This window comes from Struthio camelus, chromosome 2 (assembly GCF_040807025.1).
Source record: "Struthio camelus isolate bStrCam1 chromosome 2, bStrCam1.hap1, whole genome shotgun sequence".
In the NCBI taxonomy this organism is placed as follows: Eukaryota; Metazoa; Chordata; class Aves; order Struthioniformes; family Struthionidae; genus Struthio; species Struthio camelus.
Window position 1 is genome coordinate 109,565,389 of NC_090943.1, and position 15,805 is coordinate 109,581,193.

A 15,805-nucleotide genomic window follows, 5' to 3' on the forward strand; every position below is an offset into this window, starting at 1 on the left:
CAAGATCCAGTGTTAGAACTGGAGATCTAATTAAATAAAAGATGAAATCTAAAAAGAAGAAAGTGATGAGAAAAAAGAAGAGAAGAAAGAGGGAAACCTCAAATATTTAAACATGCAAACAAAGTTAAAAGTTAGGCTTTCATTTCAGTGAGCCCATATATGACAATACTGGGCATCCTTGCTTATTAGTCAATCTATACAACAAACTTATAATGCAGTTACATACAAATAATTTATGTATAGTATATCAAAAATAATTTATATTAAATTTTGGAGTAGAAAAGAACAATGATTTTGTACACAATAAGTGAAAAAGCTAGTTTTCTAGAATTTTTACTATGAATTTTAATCTGTGAAGTATTTTGAACTCTATAGGAAAACATGAAATTATTTCATATTATTTATAAAGTTACAAGATGGCACTCCAATCTAGATCTATATTAACTTTAGATATGAACAGAAAATAATTATAGGAAGTCAATGAAGTTTGAATGGCTATATAATTTCATGCATCGTTAATGCAGGATTTTGACTAGTTAATACAAGAACAGTAAATTCATATATTCTCAAGTAATCTTCCTCTTTAAAAACTCTGACAGTAGAAACCAAAACAAGATAAGATCCAGAATCAACCCAAATCAGAAAGATGTCACCTTCAAAGATCTGTTTTGACCCATTACCAATCACAGAAAGAGATAAAATACTTTCTAACTAATATTAATTTTTACAAACTTCTTTTAGTCTGCTACTCATAAATATGAAAACATTAAAACTCTAAGAAGTTTTCAAGAATGAATATATGTGAATATTTAGTGACCCACATCAACATATTAAACATCTCTATCGTATTCTTTCCTGCTCAGTTAATGTATACTACTTTCAATATTGTATTAAGTATACATACGTTGTCTATTTGTTGTCCTTTATGTCTTACTAAAACTCTAAGTTATTCTATTGTAATTTGAAAAACAAATATTACTCCACCATTTTAAACTGAAAATGTTGTTCTCCTCTTCCACTAGAAAAGTTTCATGTCTGTCTCTACTGCTTAACTGTACTTATCCTTAGAAGTAGATTTATTTCACCAACCAATTAACTATTTTCTGTTTATATTACAGAAGTGACACAAGCTTTTTAGGGAAATCATTTTGAAATGAAAATGACAGCTAGATAGTGGACTAGATAGATGATTAGAAAGAAAGGTAAGTGTTTTTCATGCTGAATACAAAATGTAAAGACTAGCATTCAAAACATTGAACTGAATAAAGCGCATACTATGGTTGAAACTGAACAGAGAAGATGCATTTGTTTAATAGTCAGTTCTGTTCTTTTATTCATTGAAAATGCATATTTGTTGATGTCCTTCATTGTGCACATTCACAGATTTAAAGTACCTAAGTACATCTTAGTTTGAAGTAGAAATGTGTTCATTCAGCTTGAGAAGATGATTTCACTTTAATTTGTCATAGCATGATTTTCTCCCAGGGCTCATCTATGACAGCAAAAGAAAAAGTAAGTTAAAAACCACGGTTTACCTGAGGTGCTCTCTTTTGTGCTCAGCAAATGTTATCTGGGGTTTTGTGCTTGCCTTTTATAAAGCTTCCTTACATTTTCTCCCCAAGTCACTTTTTGAATGTAGCTTTATACTGCTCTTCTTTTCGTCTCTCCTTTCAGACAACATCTGGTTTTGTGAAAAATCCTCACATTATAAGTAGTGTTGATTCTAAACCAGTCCAGCACAATTCAATAGAGACCTAACCCTGTATAATTTTAAAAGCACCAGAAATGGTACATAAACCATAATATTCTGCTTTTCATAAGTTTGTTTGCAAATACAGTCACGCATAGTGGAGCACCTTTGACAGCACTAGTGAGGGCTTTAGCTTTAGTTACCTAAAGTGATTTAATGATGTTGTCAAAACTCAGCTAGTCTTAATCCTATAGATACTTTTGACGAATGAAACTAAACTTTAATCCTAGCTCATTTTCAAGGAATTTCTGCCACCTACCAGCTGGAAATGGAGGACTGTGGCATCAAATGTCTCTGAAATTACTCAAAATATGAGATTGATAGCAATATATGCAGATAAATGTTTAGCTGTAAGATTGCTCTCAAATTAATTTTCACTGATATTAAAAATGCATTGTCTGGAATTTTTGCTAGGCTTTGTGTATTATAAAAGTACAATAAAAGTTTTATAAAAATATAATCTATGAAAAAAGAGAAATTTATTTTTGATACATGTGATTGAACAGTATCTTTTATCCACTTTCACCATTGAGTACTTCTTCCCTTTTCTTTTAGGGTTTATAAAGAATGAAATAGTATAGACTATTGTTAAGATACGATCTTCGTTACTCGCTTCCTTTCTGATATGTGTGGTGAAAAAAAACCCATAACCGTGCCCAGAATCTGGCCTTCCAATGCATTTTGTGCTCCTTCCAGAGACACAAATCACAGAATCACAGAATCACAGAATCGTTTAGGTTGGAAGGGACCTCTGGAGATCATCTCGTCCAACCTCCCTGCTCAAGCAGGGTCACCTAGAGCATATTGCCCAGGATCACATCCAGACGGGTTTTGAATATCTCCAGCGAAGGAGACTCCACCACCCCTCTGGGCAACCTGTTCCAATGCTCTGTCACCCTCACAGTGAAGAAGTTTTTTCTCAGGTTCAGATGGAACTTCCTGTGGTTCAGTTTCTGCCCATTGCCTCTTGTCCTGTTGCTGGGCACCACGGAGAAGAGGCTGGCCTCATCCTCTTGACACTCCCCCTTCAGATACTTGTACACGTTGATGAGATCCCCTCTCAATCTTCTCTTCTCCAGGCTGAACAGGCCCAGCTCTTGCAGTCTTTCTTCATAGGAGAGATGCTCCAGCCCTCTAATCATCTTGGTAGCCCTCCGCTGGACTCTCTCCAGGAGTGCCATGTCTCTCTTGTCCTGGGGAGCCCAGAACTGGACACAGTACTCCAGGTGAGGCCTCACCAGGGCTGAATAGAGGGGCAGGATCACCTCCCTCGACCTGCTGGCAACACTCTGCCTAATGCACCCTAGGATCCCATTGGCCTTCTTGGCCACAAGGGCACACTGCTGGCTCATGTTTAACTTGTTGTCCACCAGCACTCCCAGGTCCTTCTCGGCAGAGCTACTTTCCAACAGGTCAGTCCCCAGCCTGTACTGGTGCATGGGATTATTCCTGCCTAGGTGCAGGACCTTGCACTTGCCTTTGTTGAACTTCATGAGGTTCCTCTCCGCCCAGCTCTCCAGCCTGTCCAGGTCCCTCTGAATGGCAGCACAGTCTTCTGGTGTGTCAGCCACTCCCCCCAGTTTAGTATCATCAGCAAACTTGCTGAGGGTGCACTCTGTCCCTTCCTCCAGGTCATTGATGAATATATTGAACAAGACTGGGCCCAGGACTGACCCCTGGGGGACACCACTAGCCACAGGCCTCCAACTTGACTCTGCGCCATTCACCACAACCCTCTGAGCTCGGCCATCCAGCCAGTTCTCAAGCCACCTCACCGTCCACTCATCTAGCCCACACTTCCTGAGCTTACCTAGGAGGGTGTGATGGGAGACAGTGTCAAAAGCCTTGCTGAAGTCCAGAAAGACAACATCCACTGCTCTGCCCTCATCTACCCAGCCAGTCATTCTGTCATAGAAGGCTATCAGATTGGTCAAGCATGATTTCCCTTTGGTGAATCCATGCTGACTACTCCTGATCACCTTCTTGTCCTCCAGATGCTTAGTGATGACCTCCAGGATGAGCTGTTCCATCACCTTTCCCGGGATGGAGGTGAGGCTGACAGGCCTGTAGTTTCCTGGCTCCTCCTTCTTGCCCTTTTTGAAGACTGGCGTGACATTGGCTTTCTTCCAGTCCTCAGGCACCTCTCCTGATCTCCAGGACCTTTCAAAGATGATGGAGAGAGGCCTAGCGATAACATCCGCCAGCTCCCTCAGCACTCGTGGGTGCATCCCATCGGGGCCCATGGATTTGTGGATGTCAAGTTTGGACAAAAGATCTCTAACCCGATCCTCCTCAACCAAGGTAAAGTATTAGTGCTTTAAAAAGACGTGTTCCCAATGACTGCTTAAGGTGTATGTCAGCACATCATGCTGCCTTCTGCATTAAACCCACTCCTTTAGACATACAAATGAGTCTGCTGAATTCATGAATACTATTTATATACAGGCTATTGAATCAGGTTCTTAATTTGTCTATGGATTTTATTAGCTGCAAAGAATTATTTCTTTTAACTATGGCATAAGAAAAAAATGTGATTCAAGCATAAATGCTTTTGTTTGCATTCTTTTAATGTCTTCGTTTGTTTAAAGCTGTTGATGCACAGTATAGTTATGAACTAATTCACAGACCATGTAAATGTCAGTAAATAATCATCTTTTTGACAGTTTCTTCTACCAAAACTCATGATCTTGAGCTAACAAAGCGATGAGTCACCTGTTCACTAGCAATACTTCCAGTGAATGGAAAAGTGCGTGTTAAATAACTTCTGTAGTAGTATCTGAAAATTACGTTAAACTGTCAAAGAGGTACTCTAGCACCTAAATATTGTGATTCTGCTACGCATCCTCTAGGCCAGCCTCCTGAAAGGAAAAATGCAGAGTGTATCACTAGGGAGTTTAACTGGCTGGCAGCTGCCACCCAGAAACCCTTAAATGCAGATTACTCCTCTCAGGAGAAGACCTGTGTCGCCTGTACGTCGGCCTACTGACGGGGGTTGGCGTTTAAAAGAAAAAACAATGGGTAAATTCATCTGTCTGGTGTCTCTGATCAGTCACTGAGAAGCAAACAAAACCTGTAGTATTTAAAGTAGAAAACTCTGTGCTCAGATTTTACCTTCATTAGCTCTATTTGAGCATTTTCTGCTTCCTGTCTTCCCTTTGAGGTACACCATAAGACAGGCATATGCTGGGCCTATGAGCCTGGCCAGCCCTCCGCCACATAATTCGACAACAAAATTTCACTCACATTAATACCATTTGTACTCAGATAAAATCCACAGAATTTACACCTGTATCTTCTGTTGAATTTGCTATTTCACAATGAATAAAGAAAAATATGTTCTGTATTTCAATAAACTGATGGTGTTTACTCCGTTCTCTTGCCCCTTTGACCAGTGCAGTTCTCCTTAATAATTCTCAGCCAAGATGAACAATTTGAAAAGTAGCAGGGGTTAATAGTTATTTAATGAACATGACAGACCTATCTATAGTGGAAGTGATAAAAATGGATTGTAATGAGCAGAAATTGCTACTTTTTTTTCCCCTAACATCCAATCTACTAAAAAGTAGGAGCCTACATTTCATAATTCCTTTACTATTAACATAAATCAACCTGAGTTTAATGGGGAGGAGTCAAGAATCTTGTTATTAAAATAGATTGGAGTGAATAGCATATAGACAGTAGCTAATGATGTGAAACAGCTTTTCAGATATATTTACTGACAGCATAACATCCCTATGGGCATAAATTATTGGGAACACGTCTTTTAAAGCACGCTGAGATTCGAAGAATGCATGCAGATGCCTATTGCTTAACACTAAATTTAATCACCTCCTACTTGTGACCATTTGGCAGCATCAGGAAAGTTTTCTCCAGAACCCGCTCTCTGAAGCCAAAGTAATAAAGTGCTAATTAAAGAAAGTACATGGAAGACATGAACACTAGGAGCCTGAAGTAATTGGCTACAAAAAAGACACAGCTGAAACACGTCACTTTCTCTGCCGCTCCTGATTAGGCTCTAATTCAAATACCAATATTTCACTGCACGTCAAGGTGCTTTGGGACAGAGCTCAGGCTTTCTCCGAAGAGTCTGCTGTAAACAGCGATACCAGTGCTTAAGGGGAAAAAAATATATATGTATAGTCAATTGCATGCCTCCACCATGATAACATTTGTGGCAGTCTGGGCAGTGCACAGAATGCTTTTCTTTTCATCCCACCTTGGTGAGTCAGAGATCAGAAAGAAATGAAGGAAACCACCATTGGAAAAAAAAAAAAAAGTGAGCTCTGGTGCAGAAACTGTCTCCTAAACCTGTCACAACTGAACAGTAATTAATCTGAAGAGCCTTTCATCTGCCTTGCAGGCAAGCTGGCAAGAACACCTACTGGCACTTTTCTGAAGAAACGGGCAATACAAAAGTGAAAGTCACTTCCTTTATTTTATTTGAAATGGGTTTTTGCTGTTGATTTCCTCCTGAGTACCATACACTTAAGTTTGTTGCATGAGCTGATACAAAATTTTATTCTTGTTCCAGCTGATGCTAAAGCTCAACATCATTTCCTATTTTTCCTGAGAATAAATTCATTGCTTCATTTGTTTAGATTTTCTTTATTTAATAGCCAGAGAAGATATTTTTGAGGTAAACTTATTCCTTGTGTGAAACAGGAAAATATGTACTAACTGGACAGCTACTTACATTGTGATTCACAACTGCTGGTAATTTAAAAGCAAAATATTTTATATATCAATAACCATACGACATTCCCATTTTAACACACTATTAGGCTACCTATTCACAAAGTACCTGGTCATCCACTTAGGCTTATGAATTTAAAATAATATGGACCCATATTCAACAAAGTACTTAAGCATATAATTAATTCCACATCTGCTCAACAAAACTAAGCAAATACATGTATAATTTGAACAGCATTCACCTGCTACACAAGAATGATAAAAATAAGATAATTCTTAATTTTTTGAGTCAGAAAGCATTGCTGTTGTTGATTTTTTACTGAATTATTGTGTATGTTGTACTATTTTTATTGAATTATTTTAAATAAAATAATACTGCAAATTAAAAGTTCATCAAAAGAAAACAGAAACTGTAGATTTCTAGAATGATGTGAATCAGACTTTGTTACTTTGTGGACCATGTCCATTTCTAGTTTAATAGCAAATACTTTTAGATGAAATAATACTCTTTCTTTAAAATTGGGAACTATTGCATCCAAACTGCACGTTCGAAAACTTATAAAGGCTGTACAGTCTGTCAATGCAACATGATAAATCACAACCATTAAGAAAATGTTAAAAAGAGAAGAGGATTTTTTAATGCTTCTGTCAAGGCATATTGACAAACTTTATTTTAATGTTTTCTATGGATAGCTTATAGTTGTTCAAGTTCGATTTCAACATCAAGTATTTCTCAAGTGTTAACATTTTTATTATATCTGCTTCTTATGATTAAAGATATATAAAAATATATACAGACAGAAACGCTTTAATAATATATATTAACCATTAATGAGTGAGTGAGTATTACCTGAAAATTTTCTTAAATTTTATTTTCTTAGAGTGCTTCTCACATTCATGTTTGCTGTTAACTAAGGGCAAGATCCTTTGAAGAGAATTTCCATATCAAAAGATAAAAGGAATACAAAGCACATACTGTGAATTTTACAAAATACTTGCTTTAAGTGAACTCTAATGGTTGCCATGACTCACCTAATCTACAGGTTTTTACCATGAATTGACTGCTAATTAATTCAATCTTTAGGATAAACAAGAGCACTTTCATGAATATGACTCCTTAAAAAATATTCACAAATTCATAACACCCGCTTTGGATGGGATCGGGAGACACGATATGTCCTGATGATGTCTCCTGTAAGTATCTGTATAAGAATTTAATAGATCCAATTGGATGTCCGTAATGGTCTAATACTCTCCACTGCCTTAGAACACGAGCCAACAGTTTCTTGGGTTTCCACTCACAGGGACCTGCCCTGTGAAACTACCAAGTATTTGGGGGTAAATTCATCTTAATTTCTGTTATTGTCATGGTTCTCTTTTGTACAAAATACACGGGTACTCGTTAGTCCTCAGGAAAAAAAGTATTTCAGCTCGTAAGTTAGGATCTTAAACCAGCAGCCTGGTGATCTGTTCTCACGATCTTATTCTCTATCTCTATTTTACTTAAATGTGTCTAGCCATTCATACTGCAACTGAGAGGTAATCCCTACTACCCCCATGATAATTTCTTGTTAGTTGACATGGCAAGTTTTGAATTTTAGGAAGCTGATCTTATGCACTTTGTCACATGCTAGCTAATTCTAATAGAAAGGGGTAGATGGCAACGTGCAGTGAGAGATAGGAAGAAGAAATGAAACTATATCTTTCCCTATAGCACTATCTTAGATCGGTTAATGCTACTGGTAAAGACCCTTTGTACTGGTCAAAAAGTAGGATTCTCCTGTGAAAGCTGGATTAGGTTTAACAAGACATTTTGACAGATCCCACCCAAAAAGACTGAACGTCCTGATAGTGACAGCACTCTTCTGAGTAGTCATTAATTCCTCTTTCACATTTACCGGAAATTGCAGCACTAAGAGGAAAAATGTGAGTACCTCTTTAGCACTATCCCAGCTCATGTAAAGGGTTGTTTTGGTGTTGTTCTCAAAGTAAATTATTGTAGTGGGAGTATGAATGTTGAATGTGAATGGATAATCATGAAACTATTCCTATTATCGTACAAAGGCTGACACTCACCTTCTCTTCTCTATTAGTAATAACAAATGTGGGCTTTACAACCAGAAGCCTTTTAGATTCTCCTTGTGATTGTTCCACTTTTCCTGTATCTGCTGCTGGATCACAGCCACTCAGTCGCATTATAGTCTCTTTGGAGATTAGGTCAAGCTTATTTTTCTTTTGACATAAAAAACTTTCTAATAGCTTACTTTTTTACAAATTACAGGAAAAAAAACACAAAATAAAGCCAAGGAGAGAATAAAAAGGTTATCGGTGTTCTTGATAATTATGTGAATAGTATATTAAGGTCATATTTCTTGGCTTACAGTAATCAATATGTAAAGAGGAGGCAGTAAATTAGATTTTTTTTTAATAAAGCCAGACCTTGGTTCGCTAAAAGTGTCAGAGAAAGGGTGATTTGGCTATCTTTTTTGTTTTATTTTCTTCTGAATTCACATGAAATATCACGAATAATCTGAGAACGCATGCTGGACACTTCATTGTACTCATCAAGTCTAATATTGTAAGTCCTATTGACTTTGTGGGAGCAGGAATACACCCATTCAAATCAAATAGTATTTTCAAAATTGCTTTTAATTTTAAACCTAAACATTTATTAAAATATGCTCATTTAGTACCATGATATGTACACCTAGAAATACGAAAATGTGACTGTGAATATTAAAAATACTACCTATCCATTTATATATAGATTGGATTTCCAAATTGTTATTATGTGCAAATGCATTTCTGGCATCACAATCAATGCTGGATACAGAAGAGGTTTGCTAATTTATTCCATATTAATTATGTAATAAATATGAACAACAGGATTAGATTAGATAACAAGAAAACGATTTGGTTTTAGTACTACACGTGATCCTTTATGTGTCGAAAATAAAGGAACAAAAATCTTACTCAAAATATTTACACAATGCAGTTACTTAATCAATTATGCAAAACTTCTTGCAATTTTGACCCTTTAAATTACTATTTGATGCATAACTAATGCTTTTCAAACTAGTCATGAAGTGATTTTGACATGATATACAAGGTTAATTCCCTATTTTTTTCCTTCTCTTTTTCAAGATCTTTCTTTCAGTCATAATGGTAAGTTTGGAAACTTTCTTTTCTCACATCATCCTTATTTCTTCTGCTATAAAATTCAATCGATTTCCACAGAACTACTCTTGGGATTCATTCACTCCATGGTCTTTAAACCATTTCACAGAAGATGTCCCCCACCAGCAATTATTTTTTGGTCCACTTTAATTACAGCATGAATTATGGGCATGAGCTCCAGACTGGAGATATGGTGTAATCTTTTCTGACCTGTTTTCTGCACTACACTTTTGTACAGACTGCTTTTGGATACCACCGGTATATGTACATATCGGCTGAAATGATCATTTGGGCCAAGATATTTAGTGCCAACATTTGTTTACTGTAACTTTTCAGTGTATCAGATTTCTGGAATGGTTTATAAATAGAAGAATAGGTTTTCTGTGCTGTGCTGTGCATGTGAAAGACTGCTTTTGCATGGTATAAATGTAATGCTAGTTCATAATGGCAATGCTAGTCTGCAGTACAGATCCTAATGCCATACCCAATAGATTGTTCAAGCATAATTAATGTCCTAATGAAATCCAAAGTATTTCTTTATAAAATAAGTGTGGATTAAAAAAATAACCACATTTAGCAGAGATGTACATATGACAACCTGTCCTATTGCCAGGCATGTTACAGCTAATGCACTAATTAACGATGTGTTCTACTATTACACTTGCAGTCATTCCCTACCACAACTGTACGTTATCCCAACTGAAATAAAAGCTGTGCTATGTTGTGAAAAAATATATTGTTTTCTGTGAAATTTATTTTATTTGTATATAAATATATACAAACTAGATAAATGTTATTGTTAAGATGACATTATAACCTATAATAACATGCATACTATAGATATTAATATATTTTTAAAAAATCTAACATAGAGACGCTCCAAAAGGATTGAACTTACATGCTTAGGTGAAAATTTAAATGTACCTAATTTTCCTATGTAAAACAGAGCCTTCACCTTAACACGTAAAGTAATTGATAGGTATTGCTCTTTTCCCAATATCATAATGTATTGCCATTATTCAGAGACAAGCCAAGTAATTCTGCTAATTCAAGCTGGTTCTTCTTTTACTAAACTAGTGGCAAGACTCACAGCAGCTTTAGAGAGAGCACTCAAAGAAGCATGTATAGCTTTCATTAGGCTTAGTACTAATTTCACTTGACAGCTAATTGAACTATGTATCGCTTTAGGTAGAATTAAAAACATGACATATCAGTACTACTGCATTTTCAAATATAATTCTTATATAATACTGATAATAAGGTATAATTCAATTACTATTAAAGTCATTATTTGTAACCTCTTGGGCTTCACGGAGAAATTATTTCTCCACATGAAGATTGCCTGCAGAGCAGTTAGACCGAAATATAAATGAAAAATATTTTGCCACCTTTAATAATCAATTATCAGCCTCAAAGTAGAAAAAGAACTATTCCTTTTCAGAAGCTGGAAGGCAGGTGTTCACTTAGCTAATCCTTACTGTGTTTAATTTCCCTGTTTTATCCTTTTTTAATTCTTTTATCTACTCTGTTCCCCATTGTCTTTTTCCACCTCCTATATTCCTAATTTAGCCCTCATGGCTATGTACATTGTGAAGCATCTTTTACTTCCCAAGTAGAAAATTTGGTCCAATAGCGAGCGTTTAAATCACTTTCAGCTGTGTAATTCTTTACACAAGCATTATCATGTGTTCCAAGATATAAAAGCAGGGGGATTTTTGTTTCTTTTCTTTTTAGAACTATTCAGATGAAAAGATCCATTGAAAGATCCATTTCATTTCTCCAGGAAAAGGAGAATAGGTTCTCCTATGTTTTTATCAGACTCAGTTATACAGTCCATATTAGGTGTGAAGTGTTGAGCACCCCACTGCATGCAATAAGCCTCAGTAATGTCTGTTTCTTTATTTATATGCTTCCTGGCAACAAATATATTTACGTCTTGGAATATTTTCAATAAGAACAACCAGCAAATACTCTAACATTTTGAAAATTTTATGTTGCTAACCAGCATTCATCTGGCATTGCCCTGGTAGCCCTTAAATGAAACAACTAAATTTGTCATCACTCTAAACATTCGTGAACTATTTATTATTGACACATAGCCAGCAATTAAATCCCTTAGCAAAGAAAAACACAAAGATTTAATGAAGGAGTCTGCTCATGTGGAAATGAGAATGCCATGGTTGAAAACAGCACACAACTGAAGAACGTGTTCATGTGGATCAGGCTGAGGGGATCCTGAGAAGAAACATCAGAGACTGCAGTATGCCTACTGGTTAAAAAAAGTTCCTTTGTCTCCTGCAGCATTGTGAGGAAAACGAGGTCAGCAGTGCTTTAAAAAGACTAGAATCGGCTTTAAGATAGGACGAAAACACTGGAGGTTAGGGACAATAATTGCATTATATTATTTAGTTGACCATTTAGACTTCAGCTTTATGGTGTAAGGAGCAAGTTTGTGACTGAGTTTGCCAGGAATAAGGAGAAAGACACAGCTGCAACACTGCCTACCAGAAGGGATGCTCCCTCATTTGAATCAGTAGCAGTACTTTCCTTCCACTCTGGAAACCTTCTTACCGTGAACCCTCAGGGCTGAGCTATTTCAGCCCTTCTAGAAATGTTTGTCCAGGTTTTCTCTGCAGGCATTCTGATGAGAAGCTCTGAAAACAGAGGTCAGAGAGCCAAGGAGCTAAAAACGGTGATTCAAGAAATTAAACAGCTTTATGAAGTTAGCTGTGGGTGAAAATAAAACCTTGTGCATTCCTTGGACATTCACATAATTGTAAGTAAGATACTGGACTCCTGTGTACAAGGAAAGACAGAATCTCTTCATTTTCTTACAGAAAAAAAAATACACTTCATATAATGCCCTTAGTAAAAGGGGGTTCAAAACAGTCTTAAAAGTATATTACTCTCTTGGCCTCACTATTCTGTGCAGAACATAGTGCAAGAATCTCACCACTAGATATTTAGAAATCATCCTCTAAACATATTCATGACCAGTTTAGAGTAATTTATTCTTGTTCTAGCATAGTCCTCTAGTTTATATAACTCTCTTTCTCTGATGTTTGCTCCCTTGAGCTTTCAGCTGGGTGAATTCATTCAAATGCTTTTATTCTCTGCCAGTAAGTTTTTTATTGCCATGATCATCCTAGTAGCTTTTTTCTGCATCTGTTCCAGTATGAATTTATCTTTGTGGAATACCAGTTGTTTTGTACATGGGTATGTAGTACAATGACATTAAATACTTCCCTACTTCCATTGGAAAAACCTCACTTGATGTATCCTATGATTATATTAGCTTGAAAACATCCAATTGCTGCTGTAGAGAACTTCGGAAGAAATACTGGCATTAATAATTCATATATTCATTATAAATGTAGTGACCATAATGGAATATTTTACTATTAATGCTGATATCCAGAGGATTGCTCTCTAGTGAACCAAGTACATCTGTTAAAGTATCCATAAAATGAAAAATCATTCAGTCTGAAATTCAAGTATTCAGCCTCTCAAATGCTTCTCCAAACCCTAACTTTAACCTTAATCTTCAGTTCTGTGCCCTGCTTATTAGGGATTAAGCATGTGATTTAGCTGCTCTGCCCTTCTGATTTCAATGGAAGTGATTTCACAGTAAGGTATTGCTTAGCATCGCTGCAGAGTCAGAGTCATGCTTGCCTTTTGAAATAAAAGACAGCACTTTCTACCAGCCTCTACAGGTCTGAATAACATTTCTCTTTGTAATGTCTCCACTCTGGAAACACTGACAAAATTAATAGTTGAAAACAAGCAATTGGGCCAGCACTTCAAGAGCACCTGAATTAGCGGAAGCGTTTGAGGGAGCATGGGGAACTGCTCTCTTCCTGTTGCCAGGGTCATGGCAGACACTGGGGCAGGTTTAGCTCTCATTTCAATTTGAAGTCTAACTTTTGCCAAGTGGAACAATTTCTTACAGGTTATGTCAGAAGCTCTGGCATGAAGCATACTCCAGTGATGCCCTCTCTGGCAAGGAAAATTATATAGAGCTGGCTGTGGCCTAAAAGGACCCTTTAAGGAGAAATTTCTAGTCATGGTAGAGCAGCTCTTTGTGCTCTTTTCACCTGCGTAATTGAGGATCGGAACCAATATTTCATCCAGAATGAACTGCTATGAAAATTAAACCTCCATTCTGGTATATCACTTCATTTATTTAGAATATCTTGTCATAAAAAACATGATAAACTTTTTATGCCTGAAGGTGTCTTGGATTCTCAACAGAAGTGTTCTAAGTATATAAGTGCATGAGCCAGTAATGTGCCCTTGTGGCTAAGAAGGCCAATGGGATCCTGGGGTGCATGAGGGAGAGTGTTGCCAGCAGGTGGAGGGAGGTGATCCTGCCCCTCTCCTCAGCCCTGGGGAGGCCTCACCTGGAGTACTGTGTCCAGTTCTGGGCTCCCCAGGACAAGAGAGACATGGCACTCCTGGAGAGAGTCCAGCAGAGGGCTCCAAAGATGATGAGGGGACTGGAGCATCTCTCCTCTGAGGAAAGGCTGAGATAGCTGGGCCTGTTCAGCCTGGAGAAGAGAAGACTGACAGGCGATCTCATCAACGTGTACAAGTATCTGAAGGGGGAGTGTCGAGAGGATGAGGCCAGTCTCTTCTCCGTGGTGCCCAGTGACAGGACAAGAGGCAACGGGCACAAACTGAAACACAGGCAGTTCCATCTGAACCTGAGAAAAAACTTCTTGACTGTGAGGGTGGCTGAGCCCTGGAACAGGTTGCCCAGAGAGGTAGTGGAGTCTCCTTCGCTGGAGATATTCAAAACCCGTCTGGATGTGATCCTGGGAAATATGCTCTAGAGGACCCTACTTGAGGAGGGGGGTCGGACTAGATTATCTCCAGAATGGTCTCAACCATTCTGTGATTCTGTGATTCTGTGATAATGCTTTGTCCTATTCTCAGCAAATCTCAGGGCTTCCAGGCAAAGTTAGGAATAGAAGAGTTAATATTCTGACTCAGTAATCTTAGTAGGTTCACAGCAGTTTAGGAGTTGTAATGCAGTGGCTACTTTGCATTGTAGCCATGAACAAGGTAAGCTAATGTAAGAGAAAGGCTCCCTATGAAAAATTTCACAGATTTTCATATCCACTGGGCTCAGGTACCAGAGGTGCTCAGATACTTCATTTCTGTGCTGTAATTGAATGTCTTGATGTTCAGTGATGAAGAGAAAGTCTCAAAGAAGCAATCAATACTTACTTCTGTAAAATACATGCATATGAACGCTGCAACATTTGTTATTTGAGGGCAGTATGCGCACTCTAATAAGCACAAACTAGTTAAGGACATAGATATCTACAAAGAATAAATTTCTAATCGTGCTAAGATGAGACTGACTTTTCAATATCCTATTTTTTGTGTACTGATTTACAATACCATTCCAAACTAGGTGCAAATTGATGCAGGAGATTAGAATGGTAAATTCACTGTTTAGTTTTCACTCTCAAAACAAGATACACAGAGAAATAAGTTAGGCCCTAGGCTGGCTGAATGTACACAAACAAAAAGTCTCATTTACGATTAATTTAGAGTGGTAAATTTACAAGTTTATGAAGATGAAGTTACTGTTTAAAGTGTTTTAGTTGTGGCCAGAGGAAAGTCCTTTCACATGGTCTGTTCCTCAGTGTGAGTATACGTTAAACAGCTTTATGTCTTTGTCATCGTTAATAAAGCAGTAAAGATCACCTAAACACCTTTTCAAAATGGAAAATTGTAGAGTACTTCCCATACCTGTTAACCAACATGCATACATCCCCATCACAAACGTAGAACATCTTATATTTTATCAAGTAGGCATGGAAACATCTCATTATTTATTTCCTAGCTATCTGTGAAAATTTAATGAAATTCTCTATATTCAACTCTCCAACATTATTTTACCATTCTTTGATATAGTATTTCCTGAATCAAAACTTTACAAAATATTTATGCTTTTAACTAATAAAATGGAAAATATACACAGTTTTCATGATCTGGGATATAATCATGCCAGGCAGATACTGCTAAGAAATGAGGATGCCAAAAAAAGGCAAAACCACTGTTCTGATGATTAACAAATATTTCTTCTTGTGTCTCCAAAATAGACTGTTTCAAAAACATTAATAATCTTGGAGACACACAGAAAAAGAGATGAGGACCTTTCTTTGCAGAATAGTG